At 40.2% G+C, this 23342-nt stretch overlaps 1 protein-coding gene across 1 annotated transcript in view; it reads left to right on the top strand.

The window, feature by feature from the left end:
• Nucleotides 1-4809: 4809 nt before the first annotated feature.
• LOC150081740 (F-box only protein 7-like) overlaps nucleotides 4810-23342 on the top strand; it is a 389948-nt gene continuing 371415 nt past the window's right edge. Inside the window, exon 1 of the mRNA XM_090379603.1 lies at nucleotides 4810-4831. The gene's annotated coding sequence lies outside the window, so the exon portion shown is untranslated. The remainder of the gene's footprint in view (nucleotides 4832-23342) is intronic.

Below are 23342 nucleotides of genomic sequence, written 5' to 3'. Positions count from 1 at the left end.
ATGATGAATTTGAGGTATTGTTCAAAACATCAAAGTCAGATATTGTGGGGATTTCAAAGACGTGGTGTCACACATATAAGTAATGCAGAACTGGAATATGGGGAGAACAATGTCTACAGAAAGGATAGACAGGATAGGAAGGGAGAAGGGGTTATTCTATTAGTTAAGAAATACATAAAATCCAAGGAAGTGAAGCCAGTCGACATTGCTGGACAGTGCAGTGTCGAGTCAGTTTGGTGTGACATAAGCATTAGGAGATCAAAATTGAGAGTAGGAGTGTGCTATAGGCCTAATGACTCTGATGAGTATAATAAGAAACTGCACAGGAAAATAGAGTGGGCCAGTAAATCAGAGAGTCTTATAATGGGGGATTTTAATTTCCCAGATATTGACTGGAATTTGGGGGCTGGACACTCACACACTAGCAAGGCTTTTGTGGATTTATTGGATGATTGTTTTCTAAATCAGCATGTTCGGGGGGCAACTAGAGGGAGTAATACTCTTGATTTGATTATGAGTAGTGATTCTTCATGCATTAAGAATCTGCAGATACAGGAAACACTAGGTGGCAGTGATCACAATGTGCTGAAGTGGGATTTACTCAAAGAGGTAACTACCATTAGGGGTAAGGGGAAGGGTTATTGCTTTCGTAAAGGCGACTACGATGGACTGAGACAGTATTTAAATTCTGTACAGTGGGAACAACTGATGATGTTACCAACAGCAAATTCAAAATGGGAAGCATTCAAAGAACTTATCTTGGAAGCTACTAAGCTTTACATACCAACTAAGAAATTTTGTTCAAGGTTTAGGTCTAAGTGGATGTCAGATGAAATAATGAGACATATGGCAGAGAAGAAAAATGCATGGGATACATACAAATGAACACGTGACATAGAAGCTTAAGATAGATACAAATTGATCTGTAACCAAGTTACAAAGGAGGTTAGGCAGGCGAGGGCAGATTACGAGAAATCTTTGGCAAGGGATGGAAAGAAAAACAGCAAAGATTCTCTACTTATGTAAACTCTAGAAGGAAGGGGATGAATCAGATTGGTCCAATTGATAACGATGGGTGAACTGTTGATGATCCTGTTCATGTAGCTAACAAACTGAATGAATATTTTGCATCGACATTCACACATGAGGAGTTATTCAGCGAGGGGAATGCCAGAGGTGTATTCAACTCTGGCAGTAAGCTAGAGAATCTTATAATAACTGAGAGTAAAGTGGAAGTGAAATTGTTGAAGTTAAATACAAGAAAGGCACCTGGGGTGGATGGGATCTATCCAGTTATATTCAAGGAGGCAGCAAAGGAAGTAAGCAAACCCTTAGCCATAATTATGAGAGGAGGTACCCATGGACTGGAGATGTGCAAATTTAAACCCAATTCACAAAGGAGGATCAAAGGGTGACACAAGTAATTATAGACCTGTTAGTTTAACTTCTGTTCCTTGAAAATTAATGGAGGCCCTGGTTAAAGAAGCACTGCAGGATCATCTAGACAAGACTTCAGTTATAGCTCGGACACAGCATGGTTTTGTTAAATGGAAGTCTTGCCTGACCAATTTGATTGGATACTATGATGCAGTCACAAAAGAACTGGATGCAGGGAATAACTTTGATGTTATATACTTGGATCTTAGAAAGCCTTTTGATACTGTTGCACATGGAAGACTGCTGCACAAATTGGAGCAGTGTGGCAATGTTGACAAACTGCTGCCATGGATAAAGGGGTGGTTGAGGGGGAGAAGACAGAGAGTAGTAATCAATGGACACTGTTCATCGTGGACTAATGTTATTAGTGGAGTCCCTCAGGGTTCAGTATTGGGTCCATTTTGTTTTCTGTATTTATAAATGATATTGATGATGGTATATCAAGCTTAAAGTCCAAGTTTGCAGATGATACGAATGTTGGCAGGGTTGTGAAGGACACTACTTACACTATGCTACTGCAACAGGATGTGGAAAGGTTGAGCAGATGGGTTGAGAGGTGGCAAATGAAGTTTAACATTGACCAATGTAAAGTACTACATATGGGAAACAGCAACTCGAGAGGAACGTATCAACTCTGTGGTACTACACTGACAGTGGTAGAGAATGAAAGGAATCTGGGGGTGGTTGTACAGACAGATATGTAGTTTTCTGAGCAGTGCAGATAGGCTGCAACAGTAGCTCATGGTGTATTGTCGATTATATATAGGAATTTTTCTAGCAGGGATAAGGAGGTGATTATTCCCTTGTATAAGGCAATGGTGAGGCCACACCTAGAGTACTGTATACTGGTCTGGAGGCCTGATTTCCAGAAGGATGTAGAGATGCTGGAACGAGTACAGAGAAGGGCAACAAGATTAGTGAATGGAACAAAGGGTTGCTCTTACGAAGAAATGCTTAAATTTTGCCAATTACAGTGTCTGGGGACTAGGCACCAGCGAGGTGAACTGATAGAGTAGTAGTAGTAGTAGTAGTAGTAGTAGTAGTAGTAGTAGTGGCACATGATGCAAGAAAGCAAGTGTAGGAGCTTATGCAGCATCAGCCAAAAAAAAAAAAAAATCACACCATTCCCTCCAAATGCCTGTCCAGTTCCTCCTTAAATTTATTTAACCTATCAACTTCCACAACGACAGATGGAAGTTTGTTCCAGCAATTAACCACCCGCTGGCTAAAGGCAAATTTCCGCACATCTATTCTACATCTGTCCTTTCTTAATTTGAACTTATGTCCCCGTAGGTTCGTAATCTGAACAAGTGGAAGGATCCCATCAGAATTCAGCGTGCTCAACCCATTCAAGGCCTTATAGACCTCAATCAGATCACCGCGCAGGTGCCTAGTCTCCAGCCACTGCAATTTGCAGAACTTAAGCCTCTCTTGGTAAGAGAATCCCTTCATTCCCCTCACCAATCGTGTTGCTCTTCTCTGTACACGCTCAAGCAAATCTACATCCTTCCTAAAATGAGGCCTCCAGACCTGTACGCAGTACTCAAGGCGTGGCCTGACCATTGCCTTATACAGAGGGACAATCACCTCCTTTTCCCTGATAGCAAAATTCCTATATATCATTGACAAAACCCCATGACCTGCCCTAGCAGCCTGTCTGCATTGCTCAGAAAACTTCATATCTGACTGCACAATTACTCCCAGGTCTTTTTCATTTTCTACCACCTTAAGTGTAGTACCACACAGTTGGTACGTTTCTCTGGGGTTACTTCTACCCATATGCAGTACTTTGCATTTGTCAAGGTTGAACTTCAGTTGCCACTTCTTAGCTCATCTGCCCAAATTATCTAGATCCTGTTGCAGTAGCACACTGCCATTACTGTCATTAACAACCCTGCCAACCTTTGTGTCATCTGCAAACTTCGACATTAAGCCTGATATACCTTCATCAATATCATTGATAAATACACAAAACAACAGTGGACCCAACACCGAACCCTGTGGGACTCCACTAATAACATTAGTCCATGAAGAGCAGCACCCATTGATTACCACCCTCTGTCTTCTCCCACTTAACCATCCTTTTATCCATTGTAGCAACTTACCCTTAATACCATTCTGCTCCAATTTGTACAGTAGTCTTCCATGCGCAACAGTGTCAAAAGCTTTCCTGAAATCCAAGTATATGATATCAAAATTATTTTTCGCATCCAGTTCCTTTGTGACCACATCATAATAACCAATCAAATTTTTCAGACAAGACTTAGAGGTGTATAAAGCCTTGAATGGTTTGAGCATGGCATGTTCAATGCTGATGGGATTCTTTCTCTTGCTCAGAATAATCATCTGAGAGGGTATAAATTCAAATTGAGAAAAGACAGATGTAGGATAGACGTGAGGAAATTTGCCTTTAGCCAGTGGGTGGTTGTTTGGTGGAATAGTCTTCCATCCCTTGTCGTGGAAGTTGATAGCCTAAATAAGTTTAAGGCTCAGCTGGACAGGTATTTCGAACGAACAGAGGGGTGAAGTGGAAGTGGTTATATTTGATTTATTTTTATTTTATTTTATTTTATTATATTTTTTGTCTGATGCTGCATAAGCTTGCTTTCTTGCATCAAATGCCTCTACTAATGCTAATGCCCTAAACGCTGTAGATTCGGAACTGATAGTAACTTGCGATCTGGCCGTGATGCGTTAAAAGTATACAAAAATTATTGAAAATATAGAAAATTACTAAATTCTTTCTGAAACAGATTAAAAGCTGCTGTTCCCGGGCGGAAACAGCAGCTTTTTACCCCAGGGGCTCACATCTGGTGAGTATGGGCTTGGCACACCCGTGGTCCTGAGCCGGATATCATCATTCTTCTCTTCTGTTTCTTGGTGATTCCCTTTGATTTTTGTCTCTTTCTCTCTCTCTCTCTCAGGGTAACTCGGGATTTTTTTTTTTTTTCTTGGCTAGTGCAGCATAAGCCTCATGCTTCCTTGCACCATGTAGCTAATAATAATAATAATAATAATAATAATAATAATAATAATAATAATAATAATAAAAGTATGTACTGTATATAAAATTTACTTAAAGATCTTATTTTTCATTATTTTTAATTCAGCTGGAGCATGCTCCGTCAGAATAACAGGTTCGGTGACAAGTCGGAACTGTTCCAGGTTGGAGCTGACGCTGACTTCCGAGGTAACCGTGACCATTACGCTATACCGGAAGATTACCATTTACTTAATATTCGCTATCTCTAACAGATTGTAAATGTGCATTAAATTAAAAAAAAAAAAAAAAAAAAAAAATCTAGATAACAAAACGGCATTCACTCTAGCCCAAAATCGTGGTGCCAATCACTGAAGTGGGAAGAGCTTTACTGATTGTTGCAAAGATCTATGGGTAAAATCTTCTAATGAACTCTAACCGTGCTTTCTGTACCGCTATTTAACTGACTCGTTAATTAAATAACACCGTGAACCACACAGTGGTAATATAAACTTTTCTGACTCATTGATAGTGTAATATACAATTCGACAAATGCAGAAGTGACACAGGGAATGACACAAAAAATCTGAGAATTTAAAGCTATTAAAATATATGTAAGTTGAAGTGCTTAGATTTTCACAATTCCTAATTTTGAATTGTTTACCCTCATCACTTTATTAGCATTACCATATGATGCAAGCTTATGCAGCATTAGCTAACTCCCCCCCAATTCACCCCTCCATTCATTCCCAATGTCTGCTCAGCTCAGCCTTAAATTTATTTAGGCTATCAACTTCCGCAACAAACGATGCAAGTCTGTTCCACCAATCAACCACATGCTGACTAAAGGCAAATTTCCGCACCCCTATGCAGTACTTTGCATTTGTCAATGTTAAACTTCAGTTGCCACTTCTCAGCCCATTTGCCCAACTTATCTATCCATTTGAATTGGCATACTGTCTTTACTGTCGTTATTAACCCTGGCAACCTTTGCATCATCTGCAAACTTTAAACCTGATACCTGACATTAAACCTGATATACCTGCATCAATATCGTTGATAAATATACAAAACAACAATGGCCCAACACCGAACTCTGGGGAACTCCACAAATAACATTTCTCCATGAAGAGCAGTGTCCATTGATTGCCATTCACTGTCATCTCCCATTCAACCATCCCTTTATCCGTTGTAGTAACTTACCCTTAATGTGACATACTTCTCCAAATTGTACAACAGTCTTCCATGCAAAAGCTTTCCTGAAATCCAAGAATATGATATCAAAATTATTTTTGGCATTCAGTTCCTTTGCGACCACATCATAGTATCCAATCAGATTGGTCAGACAAGACCTCCCTTTAACAAACCCATGCTGTGTCTTAACTATTACTGCAGTCTTGTCTAGATTATCCTGCAGTGCTTCTTTAACCAGTGACTCCATTATTTTCCCCTAACACAAGTTACTGGTACCACCTTTTGACCCCCCCCCCTTTGTGAATTGGTGATACATTTTCACTCCTACAGTCCATGGGGATCTCCCCCCGAGTCCAAGGACGCTCTCATAATTATGGCTAAGGGTTTTCTTACATCCTTTGCTGCCTCCTTTAATATAACTGGACAGATCCTGTCTGCCCCAGCTGCTTTTTTATGTTTAACTTCAACAATTTCTCCTCCACTTTACTCTGTTATTACAAGATTCTCTAGCTTACTGCCACAGTTGAATACACCTCTGGCATTCCCCCCACTGAATAACTCCTCATGTGTGAATGTAGGTGCAAAATATTAATTCAGTTTATCAGCTATCCTAGCATGATCATCAATAGTCAACCCAGTGGTCCAATCTGATTCATCCCTTTTTTGCTAGAGTTTACATAAGTAAAGAACTCTTTGCTGTTTTTCTTTGCATCCTTTTCCAAGGATTTCTCATAATCTGCCTTTGCTTACCTAAACTTTGTGACTTGATTACAGACTAGTTTATAGCTGCCCTAGTCTTCAGATACTTTATATGCATCCCATATAGTTTTAGCATTAGCATTAGTAGAGGAATATGATGCAAGAAAGAAAGCTTATTCAGCATCAGCCAAAAAAAAAACAAAAAAAAAAACAAAAAAAAAAACACACCACTCCAATTTCACCCCTCCGTTCGTTCGAAATACCTGTCCAGTTGAGTCTTAAATTTGTTTAGGCTATCAACTTCAACAACAAGTGATGGAAGTCGGTTCCACCAACCAACCACCGGCTGGCCAAAGGCAAATTTCCGCACATCTATCCGACATCCGTCCTTCCTCAATTTGAATTTATGCCCTCTGAGTTGATTATTCTGAGCAAGAGGAAGAATCCCATTGGCATTGAGCATGCTCAAACCATTCAAAGCCTTATACACCTCTGTCAGATCACCTCGCCGGTGCCTAGTCTCCAGGCTCTGTAATTTGCAAAACTTAAGCCTTTCTTCGTAAGAGCAACCCTTTGTTCCATTCACTAATCTTGTTGCCCATCTCTGTACCCGTTCCAGCACTCTACATCCTTCTTAAAATGAGGCTTCCAGACCTGTATATAGTACTCAAGATGTGGCCTAACCATTGCCTTATACAAGAGAATAATCACCTCCTTATCCCTGCTAGAAAAATTCCTGTATATCATTGACAAGACACCATGAGCTACTCTTGCAGCTCGTCTGCACTGCTCAGAGAACTTCATATCTGCCTGCACAATTACCCCCAGGTCCTTTTCATTCTCCACCACTGTCAGTGTAGTACCGCAGAGTTGATACGTTGCTCTGGGGTTACTGTTTCCCATATGTAGTACTTTACATTTGTCAATGTTAAACTTCATTTGCCACCTCTCAGCCCATCTGTTCAACCTTTCCAGATCCTGTTGCAGTAGCATAGCGTCAGTAGTGTCCTTAACAACCCTGCCAACCTTTGTATCATCTGCAAACTTGGACATTAAACTTGATATACCATCATCAATATCATTCATAAACACCGAAAACAACAATGGACCCAACACTGAACCCTGAGGGACTCCACTAATAACATTAGTCCACGTTGAGCAGTGTCCATTGATTACCACTCTCTGTGTTCTGCCACTCAACCATCCCTTTATCCATAGCAACAATTTGCCACCAATGCCACACCGCTCCAATTTGTGCAGCAGTCTTCCATGTGCAGCAGTATCAAAAGCCTTTCTAAGATCCAAATATATAATATCAAAGTTGTTCCCTGCATCCAGTTCTTTTGTGACTACATCATAGTATCCAATCAAATTGGCCAGGCAAGACCTTGCCTGAATAAAACCATGTTGTGTCTGAGCTATAACTGAATTCTTGTCAAGATGATCCTGCAGTGCTTCTTTAACCAGTGCCTCCATTAATTTTCCTGGAACAGAAGTTAAACTCACAGGTCTATAATTACTTGTGTCAGCCTTTGATCCTCCTTTGTGAATTGGGGTTACATTTGCACATCTCCAGTCTGTGGGTACCTCCCCTGAGTCCAAGGAAGCTCTCATAATTATGGCTAATGGATTGCTTACTTCCTTTGCTGCCTCCTTTAATATAACTGGATAGATCCCATCCACCCCAGCTGCCTTTCTTGTATTTATATTCAACAATTTCTCCTCCACTTTACTCTCAATTATTACAAGATCATCTAGCTCACTGCCAGTGTTTTCTTCACATATGGCATTCCCCTTCCTGAATAACTCCTCATGTGTGTATGTAGATGCAAAATATTGATTTAATTTGTTAACTAATTGAGCAGGATCATGAACAGTTGAACCATCGATATCAAGTGGACCAATCTGATTCGTCCCCTTCCTTCTAGAGTTTACATGAGTAAAGAACTCCTTGCTGTTTTTCCTTGCATGCTTTGCCAAATATTTCTTGTAATCTGCCTTTGCCTGCCTAACCACCTTTGTAACTTGGTTACAGATCAACTTATATCTATCATAGGCTTCTGTGTCATGTGTTAATTTATATGTATCTCATGCATTTTTATTCTGTGCCATATGTCTCATTAGTTCATCTGACATTTATTTAGGCTTGAACAATATTTTTTATTTGGTATGTAAAGCCTAGTAGCTTCCAAGATAAGTTCTTTGAATTCTTCCCATTTTGAATTTGCTGTTGGTAACATCATCAGTTGGTCCCACTGTATAGAATTTAAATACTGTCTCAGACCATCGTATTCGCCTTTTCGAAAGCAATAACCCTTCCCTTTACCCCTGATGGTAGTTACCTCCTTGAGTAAATCCCACTTCAGCACACTGTGATCACTGCCACCTAGTGGTTCCTGTATTTGCAGATTCTTAATGCGTGAAGAATCACTACTGATAATCAAATCAAGAGTATTGCTCCCTCTGGTTGCTTCCCGAACATGCTGATTTATAAAACAATCGTCCAATAAATCCACAAAAGCCCTGCTAGTGTGTGAGTATCCAGCCCCCAAATTCCAGTCAATATCTGGGAAATTAAAATCTCCCATTATAAGACACTCTGATTTACTGGCCCACTCTATTTCCCTGTACAGTTCCTTATTATACTCATCAGAGTCATTAGGCCTATAGCACACTCCTACTCTCAATTTTGATCTCCCAATGTTTATGTCACACCAAACTGACTCCACACTGCACTGTCCAGCGATGTCGACTGGCTTCACTTCCTTGGATTTTATGTGTTTCTTAACTAATAGCATAACCCCTCCTCCCTTCCTATCCTGTCTATCCTTTCTGTAGACGTTGTACTCCCCAAATTCCAGTTCTGCATTACTTATATCTGTGTGACACCACGTCTCTGATATCCCAACGATATCCGCCTTTGATGCTTTGAGCAATACCTCAAATTCATCAAATTTATTTACCAAACTGCTAGCATTTGTGTACACGCAAGTATACATGCACCTGTTCTTTTTCTTAGCTACCCTAACACAACCCATGTGTTTACTTGTACCCCAATGATTCCCAGCAGTCTCTGAAATATCCTGCATCTTATTTTCCAGGCTGCTGCTCATTCCAAATAGAAGCAGTGCAAGAATCAATTTCATCTCTGCCAGTGGCTACTGTTAATCTGTTAGTCCTTGTATCCCCCCAATCTAGCAGTTTTCCGACCCACCTAACACTGCCTAACATTTTCTAACATTTCTTCTCACACCTAACATTTTCTGTTAGATCTAGTTCAGCAAAAAGCTGTGAATCTTTTCTAAGCGTGGTTTTATTAAACATAAGATAACACATTTTTAATTTTTTGTTTCAATACCACAGGATTTTACAGATGTTACATGTTACAGATGTTTGATTCTTGCACTGCTTCTATTGGAATGAGCCGCAGCCTGGAAAATAAGATGCAGGATATTTCAGAGACTGCTGGGAATCATTGGGGTACAAGTAAACACATGGGTTGTGTTAGGGTAGCTAAGAAAAAGAACAGGTGCATGTATACTTGTGTGTACACCAATGCTAGGAGTTTAGTAAATAAATTTGATGAATTTGAGGTATTGCTCAAAACATCAAAGGCAGATATTGTGGGGATTTCAGAGATGTGGTGTCACACAGATATAAGAAATGCAGAACTGGAATTTGGGGAGTACAATGTCTACAGAAAGGATAGACAGGATAGGAAGGGAGGAGGGGTTATGCTATTAGTTAAAAAACACATAAAATCCAAGGAAGTGAAGCCAGTCGACATCGCTGGACAGTGCAGTGTCGAGTCAGTTTGGTGTGACATAAGCATTGGGAGATCAAAATTGAGAGTAGGAGTGTGCTATAGGCCTAATGACTCTGATGAGTATAATAAGGAACTGTACAGGGAAATAGAGTGGGCCAGTAAATCAGAGAGTCTTATAATGGTTGATTTTAATTTCCCAGATATTGACTGGAATTTGGGGGCTGGTCACTCACACAGTAGCAAGGCTTTTGTGGATTTATTGGATGATTGTTTTCTACATCAGCATGTTCGGGAGGCAACTAGAGGGAGTAATACTCTTGATTTGATTATCAGTAGTGATTCTTCATGCATTAAGAATCTGCAGATAAATGAACCACTTGGTGGCAGTGATCACAGTGTGCTGAAGTGGGAGTTACTCAAAGAGGTAACTACCATTAGGGGTAAAGGGAAGGGGTATTGCTTTCGTAAAAGCGACTACAATGGACTGAGACAGTATTTAAATTCTATACAGTGGGATCAACTGATGATATTGCCAACAGCAAATTCAAAATGGGAAGCATTCAAAGAACTTATCGTGGAAGCTACTAGGCTTTACATACCAACTAAGAAATATTGTTCAAGGTTTAGGCCTAAATGGTTGTCAGATGAACTAATGAGGCATATGGCAGAGAAGAAAAATGCATGGGATACATACAAATTAACACGTGACACGGACGCCTATGATAGATACAAGTTGATCTGTAACCAAGTTACAAAGGAGGTTAGGCAGGCGAAGGCGGATTACGAGAGATCCTTGGCAAGGGATGCGAAGAAAAACAGCAAAGAGTTCTTTACTTATGTAAACTCTAGAAGGAAGGGGATGAATCAGATTGGTCCACTTGAGATCGATGGGTCAACTGTTGATGACCCTGCTCGGGTAGCTAACAAACTAAATGAATATTTTGCATCGACATTCACACATGAGGAGTTATTCAGCGAGGGGAATGCCAGAGGTGTATTCAACTCTAGCAGTAAGCTAGAGAATCTTGTAATAACTGAGAGCAAAGTGGAGGAGAAATTGTTGAAGATAAACACAAGAAAGGCACCTGGGGTGGATGGGATCTATCCAGTTATATTAAAGGAGACAGCAAAGGAGGTAAGCAAACCCTTAGCCATAATTATGAGAGCTTCCTTGGACTCAGGGGAGGTACCCATTGACTGGAGATGTGCAAATGTGACCGCAATTCACAAAGGGGGATCAAAGGCTGACACAAGTAATTATAGACCTGTGAGTTTAACTTCTGTTCCCGGAAAATTAATGGAGGCACTGGTGAAAGAAGCACTGCAGGATCATCTAGACAAGACTTCAGTTATAGCTAGGACACAGCATGGTTTTGTTAAGGGGAAGTCTTGCCTGACCAATTTGATTGGATACTATGATGCAGTCACAAAAGAACTGGATGCAGGGAATAACTTTGATATTATATACTTGGATCTTAGAAAGGCTTTTGATACTGTTGCACATGGAAGACTGCTGCACAAATTGGAGCAGTGTGGCATTGGAGGCAAGTTGCTGCTATGGATAAAGGGGTGGTTGAGGGGGAGAAGACAGAGAGTGGTAATCAATGGACACTGCTCATCGTGGACTAATGTTATTAGTGGAGTCCCTCAGGGTTCAGTATTGGGGCCTTTATTGTTTTCTGTATTTATAAATGATATTGATGATGGTATATCAGGCTTAATGTCCAAGTTTGCAGACGATACGAAGGTTGGCAGGGTTGTCAAGGGCACTACTGACACTATGCTGCTGCAACAGGATTTGGAAAGGTTGAGCAGATGGGCTTCGAGGTGGCAAATGAAGTTTAACATTGACAAATGTAAAGTACTACATATGGGAAACAGCAACCGCAGAGCAACGTATCAACTCTGTGGTACTACACTGACAGTGGTAGAGAATGAAAGGGACCTGGGGGTGGTGGTGCAGGCAGATATGAAGTTCTCTGAGCAGTGCAGACGAGCTGCAAGAGTAGCTCATGGTGTATTGTCAATGATATATAGGAATTTTTCTAGCAGGGATAAGGAGGTGATTATTCCCTTGTATAAGGCAATGGTCAGGCCACACCTAGAGTACTGTATACAGGCCTGGAGGCCTCATTTCAGGAAGGATGTAGAGCTGCTGGAACGAGTACAGAGAAGGGCAACTAGATTGGTGAATGGGACAAAGGGGTTCTCTTACGAAGAAAGGCTTAAGTTTTGCAAATTACAGTGTCTGGAAACTAGGCACCAGCGGGGTGATCTGATAGAGGTGTACAAAGCCTTGAATGGTTTGAGCATGCTCAATGCTGATGGGATTCTTCCTCTAGCTCAGAAAAATCACCTGAGAGGGCATAAATTCAAATTGAGGAAAGACAGATGTAGGATAGACGTGCGGATTTTTTGCCTTTAGTCAGCGGGTGGTTGGTTGGTGGAACAGACTTCCATCCCTTGTCGTGGAAGTTGATAGCCTAATTAAGTTTAAGGCTCAGCTGGACAGGTATTTCGAACGAACAGAGGGGTGAAGTGGAAGTGGTTATTTTTATTTATTTATGTTACTTTTTTTTTTTTTTTTTTTTTTTTTGGTTGATGCTGCATAAGCTTGCTTTCTTGCATCAAATGCCTCTACTAATGCTAATGCTAATGTTACAAAAGATGTTAAAATGCAGTCTTTGCATGGATATGCAGCTTTGTAGTCTTCTCTGCATTGGGTTGTGAATCCTCTCAGGTATTCCTGCATCATTTTTGATTTTCTGAAAGCTTCTAACCCGATGCTGCAATTCTTCAACTGTGTTAATGTCATAAGTCTACACCAAACTTTTTACATGACCCAGGATACAAAAATCCATATGTTTTAAGTACTCTTTGTTGCTGTAACCTCTTTCCATGTTGACTGTCCTTTGAGAAGTACTACTATGCCTGCCATGTCTCTGAGCATTGGGAGAGGGGAAAGGGAGAGAATGAGCTTAACCTAACCTAAACAAAAGTCAGTGGTGGATCCCAATTCTGTACAGCATTTAGAATTAGCATTAGTAGAGGCATATGATGCAAGAAAGGAAGCTTATGCAGCATCAGCCAAAAAAAAAAAAAAAAAAAAATGCTCCCATCTCACCCCTCCATTCATTCCAAATACCTGGCCAGCTCAGCCTTAAATTTATTTAGGCTATCAACTTCCACAACAAAGGATGGAGGTCTCTTCCACCAACCAACTACCTGCTGGCTAAAGGCAAACTTCTGCACATCTATCCTACATCTGTCTTTCCTCAATTTGAATTTATGTTCTCTCAGGTGATTATTCTGAGCAAGAGGAAGAATCCCATCAGCACTGAGCATGCTCAAACCATTTCGAAGGCGCTTCTGTTGCCAGGTGGGAAGGAGCAGCAGTGCTTAACACACGCTTCTTGATTAGACCGGGCTTCGAGCCCATCACCACCAAATACGGAGGATGCGGAAAGGTCAGGGAATGACCACCGCATATTCCCTGAGCAATATGGTCTTAGTTGCTAATGCTCCTAAAAACCAAATAACAAACAAGCTCAAACCATTCAAGGCTTTATACACCTCAGTCAGATCACTTCGCAGGCACTTAGTCTCCAGACACTGTAATTTGTAAAACTTAAGCCTTTCTTCGTAAGAGCAACTCATTGTTCCATTCACTAATCTTGTTGCCCTTCTCTGTAGTCATTCCAACAGCTCTACATCCTTCTTAAAATGAGGCCTCCAGACCTGTATACAGTACTCAAGGTGTGGCCTGACCATTGCCTTATACAAGAGGATAATCAACTTCTTATCCCTGCTAGAAAAATTCCTGTATATCATTGACAGGACACTATGAGCTACTCTTGCAGACCGTCTGCACTGCTCAGAAAACTTCATATCTGCCCGCACAATTATCCCCAGGTCCTTTTCATTCTCTATCACTGGCAGATAAGTTATTAATGCAACGGAGTAATTTTAAATTAAATAAAGAAAATAATGATACTTTGACGATGAGGAATTGAAAGAAATTTTAAACATATGCTACCTGGAATCATGGAATATGAAAGAACTTTTGTCTCCATGGCAAAACTGTGAAAAATGATAAGAAATTTAAGTTTTATGATAAAATATGAAATAAAAATTTGATGATTTTAGAGATTTTGTCGAAGACAGTTTATCTTTAAAATCGAGTGAAATTCCCTCTTCAATTAAGAAAGCCAGAAATATCTTTGAAACAATTTTTTTTTTTTTTTTTTTTTTATTACTCCAAATCAGCCAAAGCCTTACAGTGTAGGAATATGACAGTAGCAATACAGTAATAATTCTATTTACAAACAGCTTCTATTTACAGTCAGTATACAGTAATAGAATTTACTGACAGTAAATAGAATTTACTGACAGTAAATAGAATTTACTGACTGTAAATTCTATTTACAGTCAGTATGCAATGTCAGATCTTAATATACAATGTCAAATATACAAGGTCAATTTACAACATATACAATGAATATCTTAGGATACAAGCAATTTGCATTTGAGCGAAGCTGGAGTGACAGAGAAATTTTTATTTCTAAGCGTTTTTGTTATCTTTTTTTGTTTGTTCACAATGAGTAGTTACATTGATTGATTTGTGTTATTATTCTTATAGTTATCCAGTTTTTTTTTTCTTTTATTTTAATTATTTCATATTAGCATTAGCAGAGGTATTTGATGCAAGAAACCAAGCTTATGCAGCATCAGTCAAAAAAAAAACCACTCCACTTCACCCCTTTGTTTGTTTGAAATACCTGTCCAGCTGAGCCTTAAACTTAGGCTATCAACTTCCACAAGGGATGGAAGTCTGTTCCACCAACCAACCACCCGCAGGCTAAAGGCAAATTTCCGCATGTCTATCCTACATCTGTCTTTCCTCAATTTGAATTTATGCCATCTCAGGTGATTATTCTGAGCAAGAGGAAGAGTCCCATCAGCATTGAGCATGCTCAAACCATTCAAGGCTTTATACACCTCTATCAGATCACCTCGCTGGTGCCTAGTCTCCAGACACTGTAATTTGCAAAACTTAAACCTTTCTTCGTAAGAGCACCCTTTTGTTTGATTCACTAATCTTGTTGCCCTTCTCTGTACTCGTTCCAGCAGCTCTACATCCTTCTTGAAATGAGGCCTTCAGACCTGTACACAGTACTCAAGGTGTGGCCTGACCATTGCCTTATACAAGGGAATAATCACCTCCTTATCCCTGCTAGAAAAATTCCTATATATCATTGACAATACACCATGAGCTACTCTTGCAGCCCATCTGCACTGCTCAGAGAACTTCATATCTGCCTGCACAACCACCCCCAGGTCGCTTTCATTCTCTACCACTGTCAGTGTAGTACCACAGAGTTGATACGTTGCTCTGGGGTTGCTGTTTCCCATATGTAGTACTTTACATTTGTCAATGTTAAACTTCATTTGCCACCTCTCAGCCCATCTGCTCAACCTTTCCAGATCCTGTTGCAGCAGCGTAGTGTCCTTGACAACCCTGCCAACTCGTGTATCGTCTGCAAACTTGGACATTAAGCTTGATATACCATCATCAATATCATTTATAAATACAGAAAACAGTAACGGACCCAACACTGAACCCTGAGGGATATCACTAATAACATTAGTCCACGATGAGCAGTGTCCATTGATTACCACTCTCTGTCTTCTCCCCCTCAACGACCCCCTTATCCATAAGAGCAATTTGCTTCCAATACCCCACTGCTCCAATTTGTGCAGCAGTCTTCCATGTGCAACAGTATCAAAAGCCTTTCTAAGATCCAAGTATATAATATCAAAGTTATTGCCTGCATCCGATTCTTTTGTGACTGCATCATAGTATCCAATCAAATTGGTCAGGCAAGACTTCCCCTTAACAAAACCATGCTGTGTCTGAGCTATAAGTGAATTCTTGTCTAGATGATCCTGCAGTGCTTCTTTGATCAATGCGGCCATTAATTTTCCTGGAACAGAAGTTAAACTCACAGGTCTATAATTATTTGTGTCAGCCTTTGATCCTCCTTTGTGAATTGGGGTCATTATCTTTATTTATTGAAAATTTTTTAGCTAAAATATACCTATTTTTATTATTTTTTTCTTCTTATTATTATTAAGTTAATCATTTATTTTAATTTTCTAGTTACTTGATTATAAAACCTTTGCAACTCTTTTTTGATATTGATGTCTTCATCTAGAATATCAATGTTGGATTCATTTAGCAATTTTGCAGTTCTGTTGAAGTAATTAAATCTAAGTTGATCAGTTCTTGTGCCATGGCTCCTGTTCCAGCATATTGTGTCTTCTCAATGCTCTTGGAGGACAACTGAAATTGATGAAGTAGAGCAGCTCGGGGGCATCCAACGTTCCAGCCACGAGATGCATTATGAATTTGCAGTCTGCCTCAGCCCAGTTTGTCTGAAACGTAAAATAATGAAGCAATGTATACTCCCCACCATGACTTGTGGAAGTGAAACTTGGGCACTCACCAAAAGAATGGAAGAGAAGCTGAGATCTACACAGCGAAGAATGGAACGAATTATATTGGGAATCAGACTGTTAGATAAGAAGAGAAACACATGGATTAGGCAGCAAACTCAGGTAAAGGACATTCTTATCAAAACTAAAGAACAAAAATGGTCTTGGGCAGGACACATAGCTCGGAGACATGATGACAGATGGACTAAGAAATAACAGAATGGTACCCAAGAGGAGCTAGAAGAAAACCTGGAAGACAAAGGTGGAGATGGTTAGATGAAATTCATGAGTTTGTGGGTATTAAATGGATGGCCAGTGCTCAAAACAGAAGGAACTGGAAAGTTGCTGGAGAGGGCTTGAACCTGCAGTGGATTGAAAATGGCTGATGATGATGATGAATCAAGGGTCATAGCTTTTTGTGGACTAATGTTATTAGTGGAAACCCCCAGGGTTCAGTGTTGGGTCCATTGTTGTTTTCTGTATTTATTAATGATATTGATGGTGGTATATCAGGCTTAATGTCTAAGTTTGCAGACGATACAAAGGTCGGCAGGGTTGTTAATGTCACTGATGACAGTACACTGCTTCAACAGGATCTAGAAAAGTTAAGCAGATGGGCTGAGAGGTGGCAACTGAAATTTAACATTGACAAATGTTATGTATATATATATTTGAAGCAGTAACCCCATAGTAACGTGTCAACTGTGTGAGACTACACTGACAGTGGTAGAGAATGAAAAGGAACTGTGGGTAATTGTGCAGGCAGATATGAAGTTTTCTGAGCAGTGTCAATGGTGTGCTAGGGTAGCTCTGGTGTCTTGTTAATGATGTACAGGAATTTTTCTAGTAGGGATAAGGAGGTGATTATTTCATTGTATAAAGCAATGGTCAGACCTCACCTTGAGTATTGCGTACAACTCTGGAGGCGTTATTTGCTGGAACAAGTACAGAGAAGGGCAACCAGATTGGTGAATGGAACAAAGGTTTGCTCTTACAAATAAAGGCTTAAGTTATGCAAATTACAGTTTCTGGAGACTAGGCACCTGCGAGGTGATCTGATTGAGGTGCATAACGCCTTGAATGGTTTGAGCATGCTCAATGCTGATGGGATTCATCCTCTTGCTCAGAATAATCGCACTGGTGTTCAAAGAAAGTGCATCACCCCTTAAAATTGTAATTGTCTTCCGAATAACGTAAGTATATGCCAATATTTCTTATAGACTGCATCAGATAAGATTGACGTGCATAGCTGATGACGTAATATTGCATCAGCTGTTACTTTCAGCCATATAAGTATGCTCTGCAAGATTTGCAGTCATTCCTTGCTTGTGTCAGGATGGCGAGTTACGTGCAGTTAACGCCTTGAAGAAAGAGTGCTATTGTTGTGTTATGTGAGGAAGGATGTGCTTCCTGTCATATTGCTTATAGAGTGTCTTGTAATCAGTCGACAGCAAGTAGATTTCTTTCCTAACTCAAGAATACTGGTTCTGCTGATATGAAAAAAGGAACCAGATGCAAACGAGTCTCTATACCAAAACATGACCACATTTTGAAGCACCTATGCCTTAAAATCCGTAAAGCTTCTTCATATGAGCTGAAAAGAGAATGGGAAGAACATACAGGAGTGGTAGCAAGTGCAGTAACAGTCAGAAGACGCCTCTTCTAAAATGGAATTATAGCCCATCGTCCTAAAAAGAAACTCCTCCTCTCACAAAAAATGAAAAAGACCCGATTAATTTTGTATAAGGAACATGTCAAATGGACCCTCGAGCAGTGGAAGTCAGTTATTTTCTTAAATGAGAAGAAATTCAACCTGCATGACTCTGAATGGAGACAATCGATTCGCCGTACATGTGAAGAGCCGACCGGGCTAGCCGCGTGGGTAAAGTGCCTGCCTGGCAACCCAAAGGTCGCGGGTTTGAATCCTGCCTCGGGCTTGTATCAAAGTACTACAAAAACCTTGGGAGGTGCATTATGGCCACAGAAGCTGATGCGCCAACAACTTCCAAAAAAAAAAAAAAAAAAACTTGGAGAATAATGCCATCCACACTGTATGGTGTCTATAGGGAAATTTCCTATCAGCCAAATGATATAAAACTTTATAAAAGGTTCCATAAATGCCAATAGAACCTCTTTTTATATTGGAAGGCAAATTGCTGCCAAACATTAGAGACCATTTCAACCAGCCAAGTAACTGCATCTTTCAGGACGACTCTGCTCCTCGGCAAAAGGTGTAAGTAGGCACTTCTGTAGTTACTTTAGCTTCATTTCTGCATTAGAGGTTCGACAGTAATGTGTTTACATTTGTTACAGGTGAATAAATGGTTGGAAAAATGGTCCATTACAACTCTTACCTGTCCAGGAAACAGCCTGCACCTGAATCCTATAGAGAAATGTTGGCATCGTGTGAAATCTGTAGTTGCCAGTAAAAAACTAAAGACCCTTCTTGAACTTCAGAAAGCCATAATTTGTGTTTGGAACCACAAACTATCAGTTGATTATCTTCAGAAATTGATCTTGTCAATGCCTCGACTATGTGCACTGTCATCTGGGCCACAGGCGGTTCGCTAAATATTAGTTTGCACCTGGTGAACTTTTCATTTTTTTTCCCATTTAAAATGATAAACTTGAAGCAAATTGAGGGCTTCTGATTTCAGCCTTAATTGTCTTGTTTACCAAAACTGTTGTATAGCATTAGCATTATTAGGGGCATACGATGCAAGAAAGCAAGCTTATGCAGCATCAGCCAGAAAAAAAAAGAAACCTCCCATTTCACTGCTCCATTCATTCCAAATGCCTGTCCAGCTCAGCCTTAATTTTATTTAGGCTATCAGCTTCCGCAACAAATAATAGAAGTCTGTTCCACCAATCAGCTATCCGCTGGCTAAAGGCAAATTTCCGCACATCTATTCTACAACCATCTTTCCTCAATTTGAATCTGTGTCCCCCTTAGGTTCTTAATCTGAGCAAGAGGAAGAATCCCATCAGCATTCAGCTTGCTCAACCCATTCAATGCCTTATACACCTCAATCAGATCATTCACAGGTGCCTACTCTCCAGGCACTGCAATTTGCAGAACTTAAGCCTTTCTTGATAAGCGCACCCCTTTGTTCCCCTCACCAATCTTGTTGGTCTTCTTTGTACTCGATTTAGCAACTCTACATCCTTCTTAAAATGTGGCCTCCAGACATGTACTCTAGGTTAGGCCTGACCATTGCCTTGTACAATGGGATAATCACCTCCCTGGCCCTGTTACCAAAATTCCTATATCTCATTGATAAGACTCTATAATCTGCCCTGGCAGCCCATCTGTGCTGCCAGGGCAGGTTATGGAGTCAGCTGAAAATGAAAAAGAGCTGCCAGCTCTATTTCATTTTCCACTTCCTTGAGTGTAGTATCACACAGTTGGTATGTTTCTCTTGGGTTATTGCTACCCAAATGCAGTACTTTGCATTTGTCAATGTTAAACTTCAGTTGCAACTTCTCAGCCCATTTGTCCAACTTTTCTAGATCCAATTGGAGTAGGATCTGTCTTTACTGTCGTTAACAACCGTACCAACCTTTGTATCATCTGCAAACTTGGACATTAATCCTGATATACCTTCATCAATATTATTGATAAATATACATAACACAATGGGCCCAATACCGATCCCTGGGAAAACTCCACTAAAAACATTTTTCCAAGAAGAGCAGTGTCCACTGATTAGCACTCTCTGTCATTTCTCACCAACCATCCCTTTATCCATTGTAGCAACTTACCCGTAATGCCATATCTCTCCAATTGGTACAGCAGTCTTCCATGTGTAAGAGCATCAAAAGCATTCCTGAAATCCAACTATATGATATCAAAATTATTTTTGGTATTCAGTTCTTTTGTGACTACATCATAGTATCCAATCAGATTGGTCAGACAAGACCTCCCTTTAACAAACCCATGCTGTGTCTTAATTATTACTCCAGTCTTGTGTACATGATCCAGCAATGCTTCTTTAACATTTTAAAAGGTGAAAGAAGTTATTTGTATCACCTTTTGAACCCCCCTTTGTGAATTGGTGATACATTTGCTCACCTCCAGTCCATGGGGATCTCCCATGAGTCCAAGGAAGCTCTCATAATTATGGCTAAGGGTTTTCTTACTTCCTTTGCTGTCTCCTTTAATATAACTGGATAGATCCTGTCTACCCCAATGCCTTTTTCATGTTTAACTTCAACAATTTCCCCTCCACTTTGCTCTTAGTTATTACAAAATCACTTAGCTCCCTGTTAAGAGTTCGATAAACTTCTGGCACTCCCCTCACTGAATAACTCCTCATGTGTGAATTTAGATGCAAAATACTCATTCAGTTTAGCATTAGCATTAGTAGAGGCATATGATACAAGAAAGCAAGCTTATGCAGCATCAGAGAAAAAAAAAAAAAAAAAAAAACAATTCCACTTCACCCCTCCATTCTTTCAAAATACCTGTCCAACTGAGCCTTAAATTTATTTAGTGTATCAACGTCCACGACAAGTGATGGAAGTCTGTTCCACCAACCAACCACCCGCTGGCTAAAGGCAAATTTCCGCACGTCTATCCTACATCTGTCTTTCCTCAATTTGAATTTATGCCCTCTCAGATGATTATTCTGAGCAAGAGGAAGAATCCCTTCAGCATTGAACGTGCCCAAACCATTCAAGGCTTTATACACCTCTATCAGATCATCTCGCTGGTGCCTACTCTCCAGACACTGTAATTTGCAAAACTTAAGCCTTTCTTCTTAAGAGCACCCTTTTGTTCGTTCACTAATCTTGTTGCCCTTCTCTGTACTCGTTCCAGCAACTCTACATCCTTCTTGAAATGAGGCCTCCAGATCTGTACAAAGTACTTAAGGTGTGGCCTGACCATTCCCTTATACAAGAGAATAATCACCTCCTTATCCCTGCTAGAAAAATTCCTATATATCATAAACGATATACCATGAGCTACTCTTGCAGCCCATCTGCACTGCTCAGAGAACTTCATATCTTCCTGCACAACCGCCCCCAGTTCCCTTTCATTCTCTACCACTGTCAGTGTAGTACCACAGAGTTGATACGTTGCTCTGGGGTTGCTGTTTCCCATATGTAGTACTTTACATTTGTCAATGTTAAACTACATTTGCCAACTCTCAGCCCATCTGTTCAACCTTTCCAGATCCTGTTGCAGCAGCATAGTAGTAGCAGTAGTAGTAGTGGCATGTGATGCAAGAAAGCAAGTGTATGAGCTTATGCAGCATCAGCCAAAAAAAAAAAAAAAAAAAAAAAAAATCACACCATTCCCTCCAAATGCCTGTCCAGTTCCTCCTTAAATTTATTTAACCTGTCAACTTCCACAACGACAGATGGAAGTTTGTTCCAGCAATTAACCACCCGCTGGCTAAAGGCAAATTTCCGCACATCTATTCTACATCTGCCCTTTCTTAATTTGAATTTATGCCCCCTTAAGTTCGTAATCTGAACAAGTGGAAGGATCCCATCAGAATTCAGCGTGTTGAACCCATTCAAGGCCTTATACACCTCAAAGTGCCAGTTATAGTGTCAGTTGTGTCCTTGACAACCCTACCAACATTCGTATCATCTGCAAACTTGGACATTAAACTTGATATACCATCATTAATGTCATTTATAAATACAGAAAACAACAATGGTCCAACACTGAACCCTGAGGGACTCCACTAATAACATTGGTCCACGATGAGCAGTATCCATTAATTACTACTCTCTGTCTTCTCCCCCTCAACCACCCCTTTATCCATAGCAGCAGTTTGTTTTCAATGCCACACTGCTCCAATTTGTGCAAGCAGTCTTCCATGTGCAACAGTATAAAAAGCCTTTCTGAGATCCAAGTATATAATATCAAAGTTATTCCCTACATTCAGTTCTTTTGTGACTGCATCATAGTATCCAGTCAAATTGGTCAGGCAAGACTTCCCCTTAACACAACCATGCGGTGTCCGAGCTATAACTGAAGTCTTGTCTAGATGATTCTGCAGTGTTTCTTTAACCAGTGCCTCCATTAATTTTCCTGGAACAGAAGTTAAAGTCACAGGTCTATAATTACTTGTGTCAGCCTTTGATCCTCCTTTGTGAATTGGGGTCACATTTGCAAATCTGGAGTCTGTGGGTACCTCCCCTGAGTCCAAGGACGCTCTCATAATTATGGCTAAGGCTTTGCTTACTTCCTTTGCTGCCTCCTTTAATATAACTGGATAGATCCCATCCACCCCAGGTGCCTTTCTTGTGTTTATCTTCAACAATTTCTCCTCCACTTTACTCTTAGTTATTACAAGATTCTCTAGCTTACTGCCAGAGTTGAATACACCTCTGGCATTCCCCTCGCTGAATAACTCATGTGTGAGTGGCAATGCAAAATGTTCGTTTAGTTTGTTAGCTACCTGAGCAGGATCATCAACAGTTGACCCATCGATATCAAGTGGACCAGTCTGATTCATCCTCCTCCTTCTAGAGTTTACATAAGTAAAGAACTCTTTGCTGTTTTTCTTTGCATCCCTTGCCAAAGATTTCTCGTAATCGCCTGCCTAAGCTCCTTTGTAACTTGGTTACAGATCAACTTGTATCTATCATAGGCTTCTGTGTCACGTGTTAGTTTGTATGTATGCCATGCATTTTTCTTCTCTGTCATATGTCTCATTACAATCGTCTGACATCCATTTAGGCCTAAACCTTGAACAATATTTCTTAGTTGGTATGTGAAGCCTAGTAGCTTCCAAGATAAGTTCTTTGAATGCT

The sequence above is a fragment of the Mastigoproctus giganteus genome, chromosome 8, assembly GCF_048544385.1.
Source record: "Mastigoproctus giganteus isolate SK-2022 chromosome 8, ASM4854438v1, whole genome shotgun sequence".
Lineage (NCBI taxonomy): Eukaryota > Metazoa > Arthropoda > Arachnida > Uropygi > Thelyphonidae > Mastigoproctus > Mastigoproctus giganteus.
This window is presented reverse-complemented; position numbering and strand designations above follow the sequence as displayed.